This window comes from Salvelinus fontinalis, chromosome 34 (genome assembly GCF_029448725.1).
Source record: "Salvelinus fontinalis isolate EN_2023a chromosome 34, ASM2944872v1, whole genome shotgun sequence".
Lineage (NCBI taxonomy): Eukaryota > Metazoa > Chordata > Actinopteri > Salmoniformes > Salmonidae > Salvelinus > Salvelinus fontinalis.
Window position 1 is genome coordinate 37,934,685 of NC_074698.1, and position 7,517 is coordinate 37,942,201.

Genomic DNA, 7,517 nt, shown 5'->3' on the forward strand with positions numbered 1-7,517 from the left:
ACAGCTACAACAGCCTTATAAAATAAGCACAGAATAAAAACAGTTCCGCCTTTAACTGCCTGTTTTTGGAACCTCATTTCTTCCTAGCCTATACTGGGTTAACCTTTGGACTCATATCCCAGGGATTACACTGATTCATGTTGTGCCCATTCCTTATTCATCTGGTGTGAAATGGAAACGTTTTTTTGCATATCCTACAGAGAATGGGGTCACAACCAGGGATCAGCTATTATTGATGGCAACACTGGAGTAATTAGGGTTACGTGCTTTGCTCAAGGACAAATTGATAGATTTTTTTACCTATTTGGCTCAGCAACTCAAACTAGCAATCTTTCGGTTACTGGCCCAATGCTCTAATGCCTCGATCACACCGACAGCATCTTTGCAGTTTGGTACACCAAAGGTACATTAATTTCCCCTGGAACGCTGCAGTGCGTTCCGTGTGGTGCAAACTTTGGATTTATCGAACGTATGCATCAAACTGTATGTGAAGACGGCCTGACAGAAATGGTAGCAGAAGGGGAATGTTGAACTTTTGTTGAACACATATCCAGATGATGCTGTGTCAGTGGAGGCTGCTGAGGGGAGGACGGATCATAACACTCCATTCTAGCCGTTATTATAAGCCGTCCTCCACTCAGCAGCCTCCACTGTGCTGGATAGTGTTTTGTGCAATGACACTGTAGGTGGGTTCGAGGCGTAACCACTAGGCTACCTGCCACCAGTAGGGGAGGGGAGCCATGAATGGCCCGTATTCATAAAGCAGAGGCCATATAAAGAGAATTAATAAAATGATGGCATAATTGCGAATGTACCTATAGGACAGGTTTCTCAAACTCGATCCTCGGTACTACAAGGGGTGCACGTTTTGTTTTTTGCCCTAGCACTACACAGCTGATTCAAATAATCAGCTAATCATCAAGCTTTGGTAATTTGAATCAGCTGTGTGATGTTAGTGCAAAAACCAACATTTCCACCCCTTGGGGTCGTGAGGACGGAGTTTGGGAAACGCTGCCATTGGAGCAAAGCAGGAAGTAAAAGCAGAAAGTGTACCCATCAATATGTACTGTGATTTGTTGATTAAACTCAACTGACATTAGAAAAAATACATTATATTCCACGAGTCACATCAGTTAACATAATTTGAATGAACATTCTACATTACCATGGAAATTATTGCATCACAGTACCAGGTACTGGCACCATTGCGTGTGCACCCATGACTTTACCAGTCAAAATGCCAGGGTTAGAGGTTTCAAGCCCGCTATATTCAGTCTATTTCTATGGCAGAGGTTAAACTTAGTTGTAGCAGGGACTAAAGGTTGCCCTATTGCCTGGGGAAAGTGACCTGAGCAGTTAGACAAGTTGAGCCTGCTCTAAAGGTTTTTTACTGAAAACAACAAGACTGTAAGGAATTCCAGTAGGTGTAGTCTAAAACGGATCATTCTGGTTCATCCCCATTGTTTAAGTGAAAGATGGACAATTTATGGCATTTATGGCAGCTGGGCAGGTTGAGACTGCCCCCTGGGCAAAAACTGCTTGAACATTGTTTCCACATTTCAACAACAAAAATGAAATGTGATAATGTTGAATCAACGTGTAAAACTGATTGGATTTTCAGAGTCAACTTTTAACCTGAATCCAATGACATGGTGAAATGTTGTTGATTTCACGTTATTGGTCTCCAAGCTAAAGCCTACAGAGCCTAATCAACCACGTCTCTCAACCACCAGCACATCATTGTTTAACGTCCATTAAGGTAGCCCCCTGTACCTCTCTGATTCAGAGCGGTTGGGTTAATCAGAGCAGTTGGGTTAATCAGAGCGGTTGGGTTAATCAGAGCGGTTGGGTTTATCAGAGCGGTTGGTTTAATTAGAGCGGTTGGGTTAATCAGAGCGGATGGGTTTATCAGAGCGGTTGGGTTAATCAGAGCGGTTGGGTTAATCAGAGTGGTTGGGTTTGTCAGAGCGGTTGGGTTTATCAGAGCGCTTGGGTTAATCAGAGCGGTTGGGTTAATCAGAGTGGTTGGGTTTATCAGAGCGGTTGGGTTAATCAGAGCGGTTGGGTTTATCAGAGCGGTTGGGTTAATCAGAGCGGTTGGGTTTATCAGAGCGGTTGGGTTAATTAGAGCGGTTGGGTTAAATGCGGAAGACACATTTCGGTTGAATGCATTAGTTATAAAAAATCTTTGATTCAGTTGTGCAACTGATTAGATATCCCCTTTCCCTTTAACTCTGAACTTGGTTTCTTTCTTCATTCAGGCTCCTCTCCGGTCGTCACTAGTTACCACAGCCACAACGTCATCATTATGGCTAAACCTATTTCTACAATTGCTCTTCTTAAAATCTGATTAAAACCTGACCATAACCACACTGATAACCTTATTCCTAACCTTAAATTAAGACAAAGAAGCAATTTTAAGTTATCATGACTTTTTAAGATAGCCAATTTTGCACTTTGTGACTGTGGTTACTAGTGACAACCCTCTCCTCATTGCTTGCCTCGTGAGAGAGAGAACACACATTTTCATGGAAAACAAGGTTATGTGTTAATAAAAGCAGTTTAGTTGTCCTATAAACCTAGCTAGAAGGATCCATTCTATAGCTAGCTAACAAAACTACTAACGTTAGCTGTAGTAGCCTAGCTAGCTAACGTTAAAAATGTAGACTCCCTGAATAAATATATATGGCACAGGATAAAGATTAAAACGATCTGCTGAGGCTACGCGAGGCCAAGTAATGTTGGCACATTATTTTCTTTCCACTGCTGGTGATTGTTCACAAATGTTTGTGGCGCAAATGTCAGTCTCAAAGTCCCAGTTCAGTCAAACTATTATGTATGTGTTTTATATATACAGTATATATATTTCCACACTATGAGTTAGGAATAATACTGTGAAAATTATGATAATGCCTTTTTAGTGTAAGAGGTGTTTGAAAGGCCTGAAATTTCAGCTTTTTCTTCTTGATCTGGTTGGCGGATCGCATCCAACTTTTAGGCGCATACACTGCCACCTACTGTACTGGTATGTGAGGCCATTCATGGCCTACCTACATTACATTATTTGATACCAGTCTAAACTCTAACATAATCTCTACCCACATCAGTTACCTGCTTCTTGTTTATCTAATTGATTAGCTCAAACAGCGCAATTAGCCATGTGCTCACTTTCCTTTCACCAACCGTGAGGCCATTCACGGCATACCTACAATACATACTTTGATACGATACTAGTCTAAATTCCAACATAACCTCTACCCACATCTCAACATTCTATACTCTAATGTAACCTCAACCCACGTCTCAATGTACTTAAACCAACCTCAGCCTCCCAGTGACTGGGATTACAGGCACGCGCCACCACAACCGTCTATTTCAGCCTGTTTTGGTGGGATGGAGTTTTGGCCTGCCAGGTGGTAAATTAATTAATAGACTCATAAGAAAGATTTCCAGAACTCTCTGCCAATAACAGCTATACTGAACAAAACTATAATCTCAACATGTAAAGTGTTGGTCCCATGTTTCATGAGCTGAAATAAAAGATCCCAGAAATTTTCCATATGCACAAAAATGCTTATTTCTCAAAAATTGTGCACAAATGAGTTTATATCCCTGTTAGTGAGCATTTATCCGTTGCAAATATAATCCATCCACCTAACAGGTGTGGCATATCAAGAAGCTGATTTAACAGCATGATCATTACACAGGTGCAACTTGCGCTGGGGACAATAAAAGGCCATTCTAAAATGTGTGGTTTTGTCACACAACACAATGTCACAGATGTCTCAAGTTGAGGGAGCATGCAATTGGCTTGCTGACTGCAGGAATTACCACAAGAGCTATTGCCAAATAGAATGTTCTGAAACAAAGCTGAAAATTCCCAAGTTCTTTCATGGCCTGCATGTTCACCAGACATGTCACCACCCATTGAACCGTTTAGAATGCTCTGGATCAATGTGTCAGCATGTTCCAGTTCCCGCCAATATCCAGGAACTTCGTACAGCCATTGAAAAAGAGTGGGACAACATTTCACAAGCCACATTCAACAGCCTGATCAACTCTATGCAAAGGAGATGTGTCGCGCTGCATGAGGCAAATGGTGGTCACACCAGATACTGACTGGTTTTCTGATCCACACCCATACTTTATTTTAAAGGTTTATGACCAGCGGATGCATATCTGTATTCCCAGTCATGTGAAATCCATAGATTAGGGCTTCATGAATTAATTTAAATTGACTGATTTCCTTATATGAACTGCAACTCAGTAAAATCTTTGAAATTGTTGCATGTTGCATTTATATATTTTTGTTCAGTTTACATTGAAACCTGTCTGTCTTTTTTATTGTCCACTGCTTAACATTGTGTGTGTATAGAGTGAAATTCATATTTAAAGATATTGTAACCATTCTTTGCAGAACGCTCAGCCCTGCTATAGTAGTTCACTAAACTACAGAGTATGTTGTCCATTGAAGTTGTTGTCTCTGGCTTTAAAAAAATATATTTTCAGAATGAATAATAAAGTTTGTGGTCGATTGAAATGGTCTAATCCACCTTAGGCCAGGAGTGTTTCCAATTCACATGACCCGACAAGAAAACCCCCAGCCCTATAATCATAGCACAGGTAATACTATTTTGTCATAGCCTACGAATAGGACACAGAGTTTTACCTGACCAGGTCATGAGGCCATGCTCCTTATAGGACACATCACTGCACTCTATACTCCTCTGTAAACTGGTCATCTCTGTATACCCGCCGCAAGACCTACTGGTTGATGCTTATTTATAAAACCCTCTTAAGCCTCACTCCCCCCTATCTGAGAGATCTACTGCAGCCCTCATCCTCCACATACAACACCCGTTCTGCCAGTCACATTCTGTTAAAGGTCCCCAAAGCACACACATCCCTGGGTCGCTCACCTTTTCAGTTCACTGCAGCTAGCGACTGGAACGAGCTGCAACAAACACTCAAACTGGACAGTTTAACTTAATCTCTTAATTCAAAGACTCAGTCATGGACACTCTTACTGACAGTTGTGGCTCCTTTGCGTGATGTATTGTTGTCTCTATCTTCTTACCCTTTGTGCTGTTGTCTGTGCCCAATAATGTTTGTACCATGTTTTGTTCTGCTACCATGTTGTTTTTCTACCATGTTGTTGTCATGTTGTGTTGCTACCATGCTGTGTTGTCATGTGTTGCTGCCTTGCTATGTTGTCTTACGTCTCTCTTTATGTAGGGTTGTGTTGTCTCTCTTGTCTTGATGTGTGTTTTGTCCTATATTAATATTTTATATATATTTGTATTTTTAATCCCAGCCCCGTAGGAGGCCATTTGCCTTTTGGATGGCCATCATTGTAAATAGGAGATTTTGTTCTTAACTGACTTGCCTAGTTAAATAAAGGTTAAATACTTTTTAAAAAATTAAACATGAAATCAGGAAAAACTCAAGCCCATAGACAATAAAATATACATTTTGCCACACCACTTCTGAACCTGTGGTGTCACCTCTGCTAAGTACAAGTGGGGGGTGGGCCTTTCCTCTTTTGAGACAGAGTCCACCGGCAGCCGCGCCCGACCATGCAGGGAACGCCGAGGTCGGAAGGGAAAGGAAGGGCGCACGGGGGAGAGGAGAGAGAGCCGAGGCCCCCTCTCAACACTCCCACCGAGCCGTCCTGCTCTGCACTTAGGTGCACGAAGGCGGCCTGCGACGCCCCAGTCGCGGAATCCCTGGGGGTACCGATTGATCGCAAAGCGACCCTCAGAAAGGCGTAGCCCCAGGAGGAACCTGGGCCGCAAGGTGCGTTCGAAGTGTCGATGATCAATGTGTCCTGCAATTCACATTAGTTCTCGCAGCTAGCTGCGTTCTTCATCGACGCACGAGCCGAGTGATCCACCGCTAAGAGTTGTACTCTTTTGTTTTGTTGTTTTATGCAGAGGCTAGTGGCTAGGCGGGGTTGGGGAGGTTGCCCTCCTATCCCTCGTCCGCCCGCCCTTCACCAGAGGCCACAGTTCACGGAGCAAAAATGTTTGAGGTTGAACGAAAAGCATCCGGGTGCTCCGCCACCGCCGTCGCCAAGGCGACGGGAGGGGAGACATTGATCCTGCGCCGGGGCGCAGAGCGGTTGGCTAGGTTCCCGGAGCCGTGCGAGGGTCCTGGGCGAGACACAAGCAGCTTAATGGTGTAGACCGAGGCGGGGAGACCCGATTCACCGGCAACCCCCAAGCCCACAGGTGCGCTATGCAGCTGTGCCTAACGGGGAAAGGGGGGGTGGGCCTTTCCTTTTTTGTTCTCTATTGTTAATTTATTGTTCCTCAAGCAAGGGGGGAGGCTGATGACATCCGGATTCCCATCAGACCAACTCCTTGAATGCATCTTACTTGAAGTTCGCAGTTGTGTCTAAAAAACACTGTTTTGCTCAACCCTACTTTACTGTATTTACACTTGGGATATCGCTTTTCAACAGGAAAAGTTAAACAGTTTCTTGTGGATGGTAGGTGTTCAAGGAAGTAGCTTCACACTAGAAACTTATTTTCAGACCATTAAATTATAGGTAACGAGGATGATTCATCCTCTTCCACCAAGCCTTCTTCCCCATAGAGAATTGGCAGGCATTCAGGAAGTATCATCAAACTGGTAATTCCTTATTTTCAGACCATAACATTCAAGTTAACTAGACCGATTCATCCTCTCCCTCCACACCCCACCTCTCCTTCCTCCAAGCCATCCCACCCTTCCTTCTTTGTTATAGTATTTTTATCATCCTGACCAATGATGAAGATCTCTTTTGTTTTGGCTCTGGCTCGAAGAATCACAACAACCTCACTTCCACAATGTGTGACTAAGGTTTCTGGCAGAGCAGTCAGAGGTATTGTTTTTAAAATTATTATGATGACAACATGGAATTTCCTGATGACCAGAGAGGAAGGTGTGTGTTTCTTGTGTATTGCAGTATCTCCAGTACAATAGGGATATTCTGAGGTGAGATCAGGCTGTTAGGACAGCTCTATGAGGTGAAAAGGAGACTGGAGTACCACTTTAAATGCACCTTTTTCTAGCAGACACATTGACAGGTGACAGCAGAGTTCAGTGGGATTGAGGCACATGCTAATTAATATGGCCACAATATTTTTAAACAGTGCCAGTGGGAACACACTAATGTCAGCGAGCTAGTAAGGATGCAAAGACTACAGAGTTACACATAGTATGTGAATGTGGTCAGGCACTGAACAATAAAACAACACGAAAGAAGAACATTTCTGCAGACTGAACAATAAAACACGAAATAAGAGAATTTCTGCAGACTGAACAATAAAACAACATGAAAGAAGGACATTTCTGCAGACTGAACAATAAAACAACACGAAAGAAGAACATTTCTGCAGACTGAACAATAAAACAACACGAAAGAAGAACATTTCTGCAAACTGAACAATAAAACAACACGAAAGAAGGACATTTCTGCAAACTGAACAATAAAACAACACGAAAGAAGGACATTTCTGCAGACTGAACAATAA

The 7,517-nt window shown here is 42.8% G+C and overlaps 1 non-coding gene across 1 annotated transcript; it reads right to left on the reverse strand.

Moving 5' to 3' along the window:
* Nucleotides 1-5,751: 5,751 nt before the first annotated feature.
* On the reverse strand, nucleotides 5,752-5,904 carry LOC129834074 (5.8S ribosomal RNA). Its single transcript, XR_008756202.1, has one exon. It is a non-coding gene; the product is annotated as a 5.8S ribosomal RNA (ribosomal RNA).
* Between the last annotated feature and the right edge of the window lie 1,613 nt (nucleotides 5,905-7,517).